At 36.0% G+C, this 12698-nt stretch overlaps 1 long non-coding RNA gene across 1 annotated transcript in view; it reads right to left on the minus strand.

Moving 5' to 3' along the window:
• Positions 1-12698, minus strand: part of LOC146995107 (uncharacterized) — a 709494-nt gene that overhangs the window by 222152 nt on the left and 474644 nt on the right. The gene's annotated exons all lie outside the window — the stretch shown is intronic.

A 12698-nucleotide genomic window follows, 5' to 3' on the forward strand; every position in this document is an offset into this window, starting at 1 on the left:
AAATGATTACTTTGCAGAGTAAATTTTTGAATAAATTCTAGCAGAAGTTAATATCTAAGTTATTTAAGTAACAAAGAACAACCTAACAATTCAAACGAAAAATAAATAAATATAGGAAAATTTTGAAATTCGCTGAAAAATTTCTTATTCGCAAAATCGAAAAGCATTCCCTAAAATTCGCGCGACGATAAATTTATTATATTACTAATAATGGAAAAGAAAAAAGAAGAAGAAAAAAAAAAAAAAAAGGATTTCAGATTTTACATTACTCTCAAAGGGACATTTTTTTAACGTTTTATGCGCCACCTTTATTTATTAAATTTTATGTTCTTCGCACTTAAACCATAAAATTCACTTCAAGAACAATATCGCAATATAATTTTAATATGAGCGTATCTTTAGAATTTCCGATACACAGTTTCGCGCGCTCGAGATAAATTCCCCCCGTACAGTATTGCCATTGCCCGCTTTGAAATCGTTGAGTTTCTTAATCAAAAATTCGTTAAAGTGTTACAAAATATAAAATAGATGATAAAATAAATTCCAAATTAGGTCTTTTAAATGCGCCTATTCAGTGGAAGATTAAGTCATTCAAAATTTGATGGCTCTAGGTACCGTTGTTTTATCACAATGCGATAAAAATATATACATTTATGCGGATTCTTTCTGAGTCTTGGAAACTCATCTTGACTTTCATTTAAATTTAACAGCATTTAGCGTTAATTTCTAATCTTTAGTACAATAGTACTCACTTCTCGCTTCGTCGATTACTTCTTATCATATATCGTTGTTAATATAAAATATTGTTGCGTGCGTACGCGTTCGTTATGAAATGAATGCACAAGTCCGATGAAAAACGAACAAAAATTTATTATTATCACAACAAAAAAATGCTTAAATTTTCTCAAATTATCATGCAGTATTACAATATCATAGTAATTATCTTTTAACTACTCAAATGTCTAATAGAACGTAACTCAAAACAGCTAAAGAACGCTAATCCGCGAATTCGCTACAATCAACAAGAGCAGTTTTTCTAAACAACAACAAACTAAGCAACTACCACAAACTGAGATGTTTTCCTCCTTTTATAAGATTTTAAAATCACGCGCTAGAATTTTCTAGTACTTTCTGGAAATCAAAAAGAGATATTCATTTATTTAACGCACGCGCTCTTGTATTTTTAATTTTTCCGGCTTAGCTTTCTTTTAATATTCGTCACGCGCTGCACTGCGCGAGAAATAAAACCATTTAATTTATAACTGAACTAACATTAGCTTTTTAAATACCAAATTCGTAACACTGCCCCCTTCCCAAGGACTGCACGTCCCGGGCAGTACAATCCCTGGACAGGAAGCTAAACTTACAACTGTGGCATAAACATTACATTACAATATCAAACAACATGAACAATAAATGCAATAACTAACTTAAACAAATCAAATGCTATCAAATACTAAATACAAAACAAATACTAAATACAAATAAAATCAAATACACATTTAAAAACATACAGGACCATGGTCTGATACTATTTACAATTATTTACATTACGTACTATGGCCACAGTAATGAGCTAACCTGTCGTAATGAACGACTTTAGGTTTAGAGTTCGAAGACTTACGAATCCGAACCACGACGTCATTCAGCCTGTTTAGGACTGTGTACGGGCTATCCCAAGGTGACTGTAATTTCGGACAAAGTCCTTTCCGTCGAGTCGGATTCCACAACCACACCTTGTCTCCTTCGTGGAATTGATGTTCAGTAGCTCTTGTGTCGTATCGGGTCTTCATCTTCTCCGTCGCTAAGTTGACTCGCTCTCGTGCAAAGTTGTGCATCACTTCAAACCGGGCCTGGAGATCTTGAATATATTCCTCAGACGATGAAGGAGCATCTGGAGGGCGGCCAAACAATAGATCACAAGGCAGACGAAGGTCACGACCGAAGAGCATCTGTGATGGAGAATAGCCGGTAGTCTCGTGGACAGCACTGCGGTAAGCTAGTAAAAACAGCGATAATTTCTTGTCCCAGTCCTGCTGGTTTCTGGAAACCACTAATGAGAGGTTATTAAGGATGGTTCGATTGAACCTCTCTACCATGCCGTCCGACTGGGGATGTAATGGCGTAGTTTGGGTCTTGTCAATGCCGAGTAGTTTGCATAGTTCTTTGATTACTACCGAGGTAAAATTCCTTCCCTGATCGGAATGTAACTGAAGAGGCACTCCGAACCTGGAAATCCAGTGCTGTATCATCACCTCAGCTACTGTAACAGCCTCTTGATCAGGAATAGGATACGCTTCAGGCCACTTGGTGAAGTAATCAACGACAACGAGTATGTATTTGTTGCCATCAGCAGTTCGTGGCAGAGGTCCCAGGATGTCAAAGGCGATACGTTCAAAAGGCGCCCCTACGTTGTAACGTTGCAGCTTGCCTCGGCTGCGTCTCTTCGGTCCTTTCCGACTTTCCGACCTGCACAGGCATCGCAAGATCGGCACCACTTTTGCACGTCATCCTTTGCATTATTCCAGTAAAAGCGCTCACGAACTCTCTGTAAGGTCTTCATTATTCCAAAGTGACATCCCGTAGGGCTGTTATGTAGTTCTTTAAGGACATCAGGAATGCGGGATCTTGGAAGTATCAGCTGCCATCGGAACGTCTTCCCATCATCCGATTCGAATTTCCGGTTTAAGACGCCGTTTCGAATGTGAAGTGAATCCCAGAGTGCCCAATATTGTTTGGTTGTAGGACTACAGATAGAAATGTCCTGCCAGGTAGGTTTTCTGTTTGACGACTCCATTAAATCAATTATGGATTTAATGTCGCGGTCTTCCAGCTGGTCTTTCCTGACTTCATCATCACTCCACGGTTCTCGATCAGCCGATGTTGATGTTGTAATTTGTCTTGCGACCGGAGTCAGCAGCTCGTATTTCGCTTCCACCCTGGAACAATATCGGCAGTTTTCTTCGCAAGGTCTTCTAGACAGGGCGTCGGCGTTTCCGTGTGATGATCCCTTACGATGACGGATAGTGATGTCATATTCTTGGAGTCTCTGTATCCACCTGGCTACTTGACCCTCAGGATTCTTGAAATTTAAAAGCCAGGTCAATGATGCATGATCGGTGCGGAGCAGGAATTTTCTGCCGTATAGATACTGATGGAACTGTTCTACAGCTTTAACTATGGCGAGCAACTCTTTCCTGGTGACACAATAATTCCTCTCCGGTTTAGACAGGCACTTGCTCCAGTAAGCTACTACACGTTCTTGGCCGTCTATTTCTTGGGACAAAACAGCACCGACACTTTCATTGCTCGCGTCGGTGTCGAGAATAAATGGTCTATCGAGCTGAGGATACGTCAGGATTGGAGCAGATGTTAAAGCTTCCTTTAAGTTGTTAAATGCATCTTCGCATTCTTTTGTCCACAAGAATCTTTGCTTGCTCTCTGTCAGCTTGTGAAGTGGTCTTGCGATGGAAGAAAAGTCCTTCACGAATCTTCTATAGTAGGTGCAAAGACCTAGGAAGCTTCTCAGCTGATGGACATTTTTGGGAAGTTCCCAGGATTTAACCGCTGATACCTTTTCAGGATCCGTGCGCACACCTTCTGCAGAGATGACATGTCCCAGGTAAGTCACTTCCTTTCGGAACAATTTGCATTTAGCGGGACTCAGCTTCAGATTGGCTTCTTTCAGTTTCTGAAGCACCTTCCTAAGATTTTCTAAATGTTCTTCAAAACTCTTTCCGACGATGATGATGTCGTCCAGGTATATCAGGCAGGCTTCGTAGGAAAGGCCTTTCAAAACAGTCTCCATAAGACGTTCGAATGTTGCCGGCGCATTACACAGTCCAAACGGCATCACCTTGAATTGCCAAAGCCCTTGTCCCGTAGTAAATGCCGTCTTTTCTCGGTCTTCAGGCTGTATTTCTACCTGCCAATACCCACTCTTTAAATCAAGTGTTGAGAACCACTTGCTTCCAGAAAGAGTGTCTAGAATGTCGTCAATTCTAGGAAGAGGGTAACTGTCTTTCTTCGTAACCTCATTCAACCGGCGATAGTCGACGCAAAATCTTGTTGAGCCGTCTTTCTTTCTGACTAGGACGATGGGAGATGCCCATGGACTTACTGAAGGCTCGATGACATCGCCTTCTTGCATATCTTTTAACAGTGTTCGCACCTCTTCCTGTTTAGCAAACGGTAGACGTCTTGGATGTTGCTTGATCGGGGGATGATCGCTGGTATCTATTCTATGTTGTGTCAAACTAGTTCGACCCACGTCAGAAGACGAGCGGGAGAAAACAACTTGAAGATCTTTAATGACGCGATCGGCAGCATTCCTCTCTTTATCGTTTAATTGCGCATTCTGCAATAACTCCGATGTAATGCTCTCTGAGGACACGGACTCTTGGATGTTACTCTTTCTTTCAACGCTGGTTACTGGAGTACATGCTGCAACCACTTCACCTTTCTTAATAATTCTCCCCTTCTCAGTTACATTGGCGACTCTCATCGGGATACCGTTCTGGACAGGTCGACGAGTGTTGAGGCTACTAGTACTCCTTTTGGGCTATTACAGTTATTGGGATATTCTATGATGCCGTAGCGGAAATTTCTATTTTCGGCTATGGATCCAGGAAGTAAAAACTCGGTTCTTGCGGGTATTGTTATATCATCTTGAGCTATATTTTTGTGGATAGATTTAACTTCTTCGTCATTAACTCCAAATAACGCTATGTCCTCAGATGTAGAATGCAATTCGTTATTTTTAAAGTCCAAGGAAAAATTGTATTTCCTTAGAAAGTCCAATCCGAGTATGCAAGAATCAGTGATCTCTGCTACATATGCCGTGTGATGGTAAGCGGCATTTCCAAATGTGATGTTAACATTTACTTTTCCGTTGATGTCGATCTTCTCACCGGACACAGTCTGGAGGGTAACGCAGTCTGGAGTCTGGAGGGCGGAGTCCAAATAAGTTTGCTTTCCAGTTGCTGAGCCAAATCTTTTCGGATGATGGTAACATTGGCTCCTGTATCTATAGTCATATTGCAGGGAACTCCATTAATATATCCTATTATGAAAAGTCCATTACTGCCGCCTCTCACTGCAGAAATCTGAAGCGCTTTAAACTGGGGCTTTTCATTATCTGGCAACCTCCGCCCCGCGAGATGGCCACTAATTAGTTTCCCTGCTGTTTGTTAGGAACGGTCTTAACATCCGTACCCTGGGGTGTTCTGCAGTTTCGTCGTATGCGTCCTTCAGCACCGCAGTTCCAGCACTTAGCGGTCGGTTTCTTCTCACCAATATTCCGTCTCAAGGCGTTCAGTTGTCTAGTTAAATCGTCTAGACGAGCGGTGACTTGATCCCCTGGCTCCTGGACTTGAGCAGCTCTGACTGGGTGGCGGTCTAGATGAGTGGCTTGCTGGGCTGCCTCGAATTTCATGGCGTACACTAGAGCGCTTTTTAAATCTTTTACATCCGCCATTCGTAGAGCTTTCTGTATTTCAGTATCCCGGATGCCGTCGATAAAGTATTGCAAGGACAGGATTTCCCTTGTTTCTGTCGGGCATTCTGAAAAGGCGAGATGGGACAGCCTTTCAACATCCGTGGCGAGCTCCTGAAGTGTTTCGGTAGGCTTCTGTTGACGATATTTTAATTGGAGCCTGCTGTAGTCTTTTAAACACTTCTCCCCAAAGCGCAGCTCCAAGGCGCCGGAATTGCGCGAGTAGTAGAATAACTTGTTTTCGCACTAAATGAATTTAAGATCATACAACATTATCATTACTATATATATTATTATTATTATTCTGATATATTATAGCATATTATTATTATTACATTTCAGAGTTTATATTCCTCTCAGAGTAATAATAATATATTATAATAAAAGTAATAATAAAAATAATGTATTATTATACTATATTATTATTATTACTCTTACTATAATATATTATTATTATTACTCTGAATTGAATTATTGATTAGTTTCTTCTCAAAGCAAAAATCAACAACAAAATACATCGAATATAGCCAAAATATGAAATTACGTAAGCCCCCATGGATCACTAGCGGATAAAATACAGTATATAAAATATAAAAGTTGTTTATTTTTAGGTTCAGTTCTCAGTCTTAGGGAATAGTCTGACAGTGTTTTTCCCAGCTATAACCGTAAATATGAACCAGCTGCCTAAGATTGGTTTTCTAGGAAGATAAAATAATTTTATCCTTCTGGAAGTAATTTCAGTTATTTGAGTGCCTTTAAAATTGGATAGTGATGTTTGTAGGATGTTCATTAATTAATATGGTCACACCAACTTTTAGGGTGCTTGGTGATGCCTTTTTACGATATTTTCAGTTTGATTAATTCATTAAGACGTAAAGTGACAGTACTGCCAGACCATACGATTTTTAGCGAATCTGACTATACCGAACACTGACTACCCTACCGAAGGCCCCGGGATCGAATCCTGGAGAAGGCATGGATGTAAATTGTCTGTCCTTTCACAGGAGGTAACGGTGGCCCACTTATTAGGTGCTACCATAATAAAGTGATCACTACTTCCAGCCTTAGTGGTGTCCAGCGTCTCTAATGGCCAGTGCCCGCAGCTGGGGGTGGGAATAGTATTAATCTTTATAGATGTTATTTTACAGTAAAAAGGTGAACAAATAACACCCCCCCCCCCCACACACACAGTTGAAAAGTTAATAGAAACGGAAAAAAAGAAAATCTGAAAGCTTTTAGATTTTATATTAAGCTTTTATTATTATTATTATTATTATTATTATTATTATTATTATTATTATTTTTTTTTAAGATTTTGTGTCTTATTTTTATGTATTAAATATCATGCTCTTCGCACTTAAAACACATAAAATTCATTTCAACAGCAATATCACAAAATATTTAAAAACAGCAAATCTTTAGAATTTCCAATACACAGTCTCGCCTTCTGGAAATAAAAATTGTAATCAATCCTTAAACATAAATTGTTGGACTGTGACAACAAGGCTGCCCTCTGGTGAGTAGCCAGAGAAGTACTTCAGTAAAAGCCAAGTACAACCTACCAAGTATCCTACTTGATAGGTTGTACCAGACTCTTGCTCTGTAATTTTCTTAAAGTTAAATGTAATGTTCCGTGTGTAACTTAAACCTGTTAATAAATACTTTTTACACTATACAGAACTCTTCTATGACCCTATCTAAAACGACCCCCTCACAAAATGGCGCCCAACGTTAATTTTTAGCTTTAAGAATTTTCCTTGGCTTTTGCTCACTTTCTTTTTTCAGAAATAGTACTTGCATCCGCACCCGTTGGATCCAATTCCTAAGACGATAGGAAAAGAAATACCTCGCCCATCAGGTATGAATTTTTTTTTTTTTTTTTTTGTGTGTGTGTGTGTGTACCACTCCGATGGCTTATCAGCAACAAATAGTTGTTGTCAATGGTATAATTTGTTTTGCATTTAAACACTAACGTTCTATAATGCGTTAATTCTTAATGTTGAAAACGTGAAAATACTTAAATGTGAAAACATAAAGATACTTTACTGTGTTCTTAAAGTATACATGTATAATCTTTCATGAATATTGTATCATCTTAAAGTGATTATGTCCCCCCTGTACAGTGCTGCCATTGCTTACTTTGAAATCGTTGAGTTTTTTAATCAAAATTTCGTTAAACTTTCACAAAATTTGAAATAGATAATAAAACAAATTCAAAATTTGAGCTCCTAAGTGCCTATGTTTGGTTAAAAGAGATTGGATGGCTCTAGGTAGTGTTGTTTTCCCACAATGTGAGAAACATTCATGCAGATTCTTCATTATTTAGTTTCTTTAAATATGGCGATAATATTTGGTGTCAACAGTTTGAAAAGTGAATCGACGCAAAACGCCGTTTTGAAATTAATAGCCCTTCTGGGCTAAAATCGGGAAAAAAAAAAAAAAAAAAAAAAAAAAAAAAAGACAGATGACTGTTTTATTCGACTTTCAAATTGTTGCCATTCGAAGTGATATATGATAGTTAGTTTATTTCTGAATTGTCGTCTTTTTTCGGCACAATGTTTAGTAGAGCTAGTAGTCACATCTGCTCGCTTACGCGCCAAAATAAACTATTAATCTACCAGCATATTACGGACTGCAGAGACTAATAAACATATTTGTTGAAAACAGGTTTGGATCTTAAAGAAATGCATCACTTATATAAATAACAAAACATTCTCTTAATAAGCTTGCTTACTAAACTCACATATTTTTTGATAATTCTATAAAATGTTCTGTTGCCACTTCCAACAAATAAAAATAATAATCATTAATAGCCAAAAATATTAAGTAACAAGTTTTAATGAATGTGAGTATATAATACAAACTGCACCATCATCTACATTGTTGGATGTCATCTGAAATCCGAAAATATCATTGACTTGGTTTCGAATTAGATATTTCTTACCATATAGTGTATATTTCGGTCTTTCCGTATGTTTTGCTTTCACTATTTCAGTTTATTGATTAAATATATGAGATTATAAGCTTTAAACCAGAGTCTTCCACCTCTAAGTAAAAATTGGTTGCAGAGATAAAACGAAAGAATTCTTAATGGCTTTATTACAAGTTTTAATTAATTAAATTACAGACATATCACCAAAATAATACAATTATTAATTGCGTACCAGCTTAAATCAAAATTAAAGTCAATCAAGGTCAATTAAGGTCAAAAATCAATGTAAAAAAATCTTTACATTCACGATATTCAAACGTGGTGGTATTGGCTGTTCAAATTAACATTAGTTTACATATCGGGGCTTCGGTACACTATATTAGACGTCAATCACAGACTTCAGCTGTAGAGACATTAGGTATTTTTTTGGAAGCAGGCAGGATGAAAAATGAGCAATCACCTTCGCCAGGAATCGAACCACGGACCTCTGGAATACCGGCCTAGCGTGCAGAACCACTACACCACAAAGGCACGCTAGGAAAGCGGGAGAAATACCATATATACTCTCCCTTTAAAGGGCGACTGGGGTTTTTAGGGGACCCAATCGGTAAATCCTGGGTGCGGAGAATCATCATCCCTTTTAGTTGGGGCGCCACTGTAGAGACATTATATATTTTTTTGGAAGCAGGCAAGATGAAAAATGAGCAATCGCCTTCGGCGGGAATCGAACCACGCATCCCTGGAATACCGGCCCAGCGTACAGAACCACTACACCACGAAAGCACGCTAGAAAGGCGGGAGAAATACCTTATACAGATAATGATCTATCAGCGAAAAAAGGTATTTTAAAAAATAAAGAAAATTTAAATTTATTTCGGTATTACATTTTTATGATCTAGAATTGAAAAAAAAAAAACTGAAATTATAAAATATCTCACATAGTTTACTATACGAGCTTAAATTATCAATATTTTTTTAATTTAACTAATCACATTCTATAGTAAACTCATACCAGGAAAAATGTGTAATATATAATAATAATAATAACTTGAAGTTGGAGTAGGAAAAAAAATGCTTTTCTGTATTCATTTAATACGGTTTAATGGCTAAAAATCATCGTTTTTAATTTATCAGCGAGCAACCACGAGGGAGAAAAAGGACTTTTTCTAATCACATCAATAATTATTTTCGCGCTTTAGCCGCAAATTTTAGTGATAGAAGATTTAAAAGTATAATAATCTTAGTTAAGAAGATTATAAAATAATGATTCTAATTTAACTTTTTTCTCTCCCTACCATAGCTTTATCTCGCATTCCAAAAACCGCCTAAAGCTTCTTGTTAATAATCTATTAATTTCAATAAGTGCGCCTTTAAGCTGTTGTTAATTATTTCGCCCGAAAACACACGACTCGAAATAAATCAAGTAGAAAAATTAATTTAAATTAATTAAATGGCGAGTTTCGCGAGAAGAAAAATGTAATTTTTTTTTTTCTCTTTCGAGTGACCGATTTCTTCCTATAAAATTTGATTTTTGTTTTCAAAAATGAATTTGCTAAGATAACGAATAAGTGCTTGAAAGTATTTACTGTTAATCACGAGCTGAGTTAAGTAGAGTTGATTACGTGCTTCTTCTGCGAAAATTGCATTGGAGGTTGAATGAAATGTGCGAGCAAAATCAGTTCTGAATGAATGTTGCTGTTTTCGCAAACAGATTTTCAGTACAAATTTGGCAAGGAATATATTGAAAAGATTCTTCCATTTATCTTTAAATTTTACGTAATAAATAAGTAAGTCTCTGCATATTTTAACACGAAAAGAAAAAAAAAAAATTAAGCTATGAATAAATGACAAAATTCGTATACGATTGTTATCAATAGAATTATACAAATTCTTAATTTTACTGTTACTGAAATTCATGCTAGTATTTTATTTTTTTTAATTTACGAGTATAATTTATTTCGTTTTGTTAGAGTAAAAAAATTATTTTGACTGACTTTTTATTCGACTCACGCTCAAAGTTGCTCGAACTACAAAGAAGAGCTCTGTTTCTGCGTTATCAAAGCCACCAACGACTTCTTAATTTCCATTCCAACGCTGCAAGCATTCCAACGCTTTCTAAGACTGTTTTAAATTTTGAACTTAAATCTGTGTCTGACGGGAAAGAAACAGGAAGTTACAACGATGACGATACAACGAAATTTATAAATTTCATATTTCATTTTTAGTTTTCAACATATTTTGCCCTCCTATTTCTTGCAGTTTGACATTTGTTTCTGAATTTTTTTTAGTCCAAAGGGGGTTTGTCCCTGAAAGACTATTGTTTTCGTTTTGCGATTTTGCGTTGGTTCACTATAAATGTCCGTTTCACCTTTTAGTTAAAATCATAGATAGAAATTAGATCCGTTTCACCTTTTAGTTTGCCACCAAATGTTAGAGTTCTGCATTATATTTGAAGAAATTACATAATGAAAAATCTGCATAAATGTATGTATATTTCTCGCATTGTGATAAAACAACGGTACATAGAGCCATCGAGTTTTGAATGACGTAATCCTACTGCAAATATGGGCATGTGGAAGCCCAAATTTGGAATTTGTTTTATTATCGATTTCATATTTTGTAAAACTTTAACGAATTTTTAATTAAAAACTCAAGGATTTCAAAGCGAGCAATGGCAACGTTGTACAGAAAAAACATTTTTATCTCCAGCGCGCGAGACTCTGGATCGGAAATTCTAAAGATATGCTCCATTTAAAAGTATTATTTTGCGATATTGCTCTTGAACTGAATTTTAGGGTTTAAGTGCGAAGAACGTGATATTTAATAAATAAAGGTAACAGACAAAATGTTAAATAAACGCCCCTTTGGACGAAATTTAAAATCTGAAACAATTCAGGTTTTCTTTTTCTTTAAATTATTAATAAGTTGATAAAAATAATAATGTAAGAAAAATACAAACAAAAAAAAAAGCTAAAAGCAAAATATAATCTTTTGGAAAATTAAACATACGGCACTAAGTTGTCAGAGCTTCAAGCCTCCTAACGTAAAGCAATTTTAATACCTTCTCTCCCATTTTACATTTATGTGATTTACTTCGACCAAGAATACTTCAACCAAGAAACCATTTGTAACTTTTTAAAATGAAGAACTAACTTGAAAGTACTTCAGTATTACCAGAAAAGATACGCTCAACGACAAAGAATTTTAGACTTTTAAATAAAAGATATTTCATCGTTATGTTTTATTTTGTTTAATTTCCGGAGAAAAAATAACAAAACCGGAAATTTATTTACGCACGCGTCAGGTGAAAGGAGTGTCGTGGGGAAGGGAGGTAGAGAGAATACTGAAAAGAACATTGAAGTAAAAAACAGAAAATAAAAACAAAAGATAAAACGTAATAAAATGTAAGATTAGTATCGTCTGCGATTCCTTCCCCTGAGAACTTTTTTTTTTTTTTGTCTTCTTTCACCTCGACTAGAATTCCACACCCTCGTAAATTTATCTAAAGTTGAAAAGAAGGAAAAAAAAAACTAGGGGACCCGAAGGTATTTCAAAGCGCGCGGAAGTTTCTTATATTACATTTTTTTTTTAAAATCCTCCTTTTTTATATAAGCTCTGAGTTTAAATGAGTGCATTTAGGTGAGTGTATAAAATGATCACAAGCCTTAAGAACTGTAGACTGTAGTAGTTTGTTCTTTGACTACTTTTTATTTATTTTTTTACATGAAAAAAATACTGCTGACTTTCTAAAATCTTTTTTACCCGCATTTTTCAGTCAGATAAAAATGGGCCAAAACTTTAATTTTATTTACATATTCCATTATTTGATCATGCATTTTCGCCATTTTGTTGGCATATTATATAGCATTTTTAAAAATTTTTTTATTTATGTATGAGAATTACATTCATATGATGGAGTGAAATAAAATTTAGCATATATCTTTAAAACAAATAAATTAATTACTCTAAATTACTACATCGAATAATATGCCAATAACTGAATCTTTACTGCAACATATTAATATATACATTTTAAGATAAGCAACGTTGCCACGTATTCTATGGCTATTCATCTCAGCCTATTATCGGCAAACACATATGGAGCTTGTTAATTCTACTATCTAAGGGTGTGCAATAACGCGACACTATAACTCTTTACTGCAAATTACGCATTTACGCATTCCTCAAGAGAATGCAAATGACTAGCCAGTATTTAAACTCAGGTTTTTTAGTTTTAAGACAGTTTTATTAATTTTTTTCTGGCATCGCATG

Source organism: Stegodyphus dumicola, chromosome 10 (genome assembly GCF_044657685.1).
Source record: "Stegodyphus dumicola isolate Sdum_Otavi_A_Nest chromosome 10, ASM4465768v1".
Taxonomy (NCBI): Eukaryota; Metazoa; Arthropoda; class Arachnida; order Araneae; family Eresidae; genus Stegodyphus; species Stegodyphus dumicola.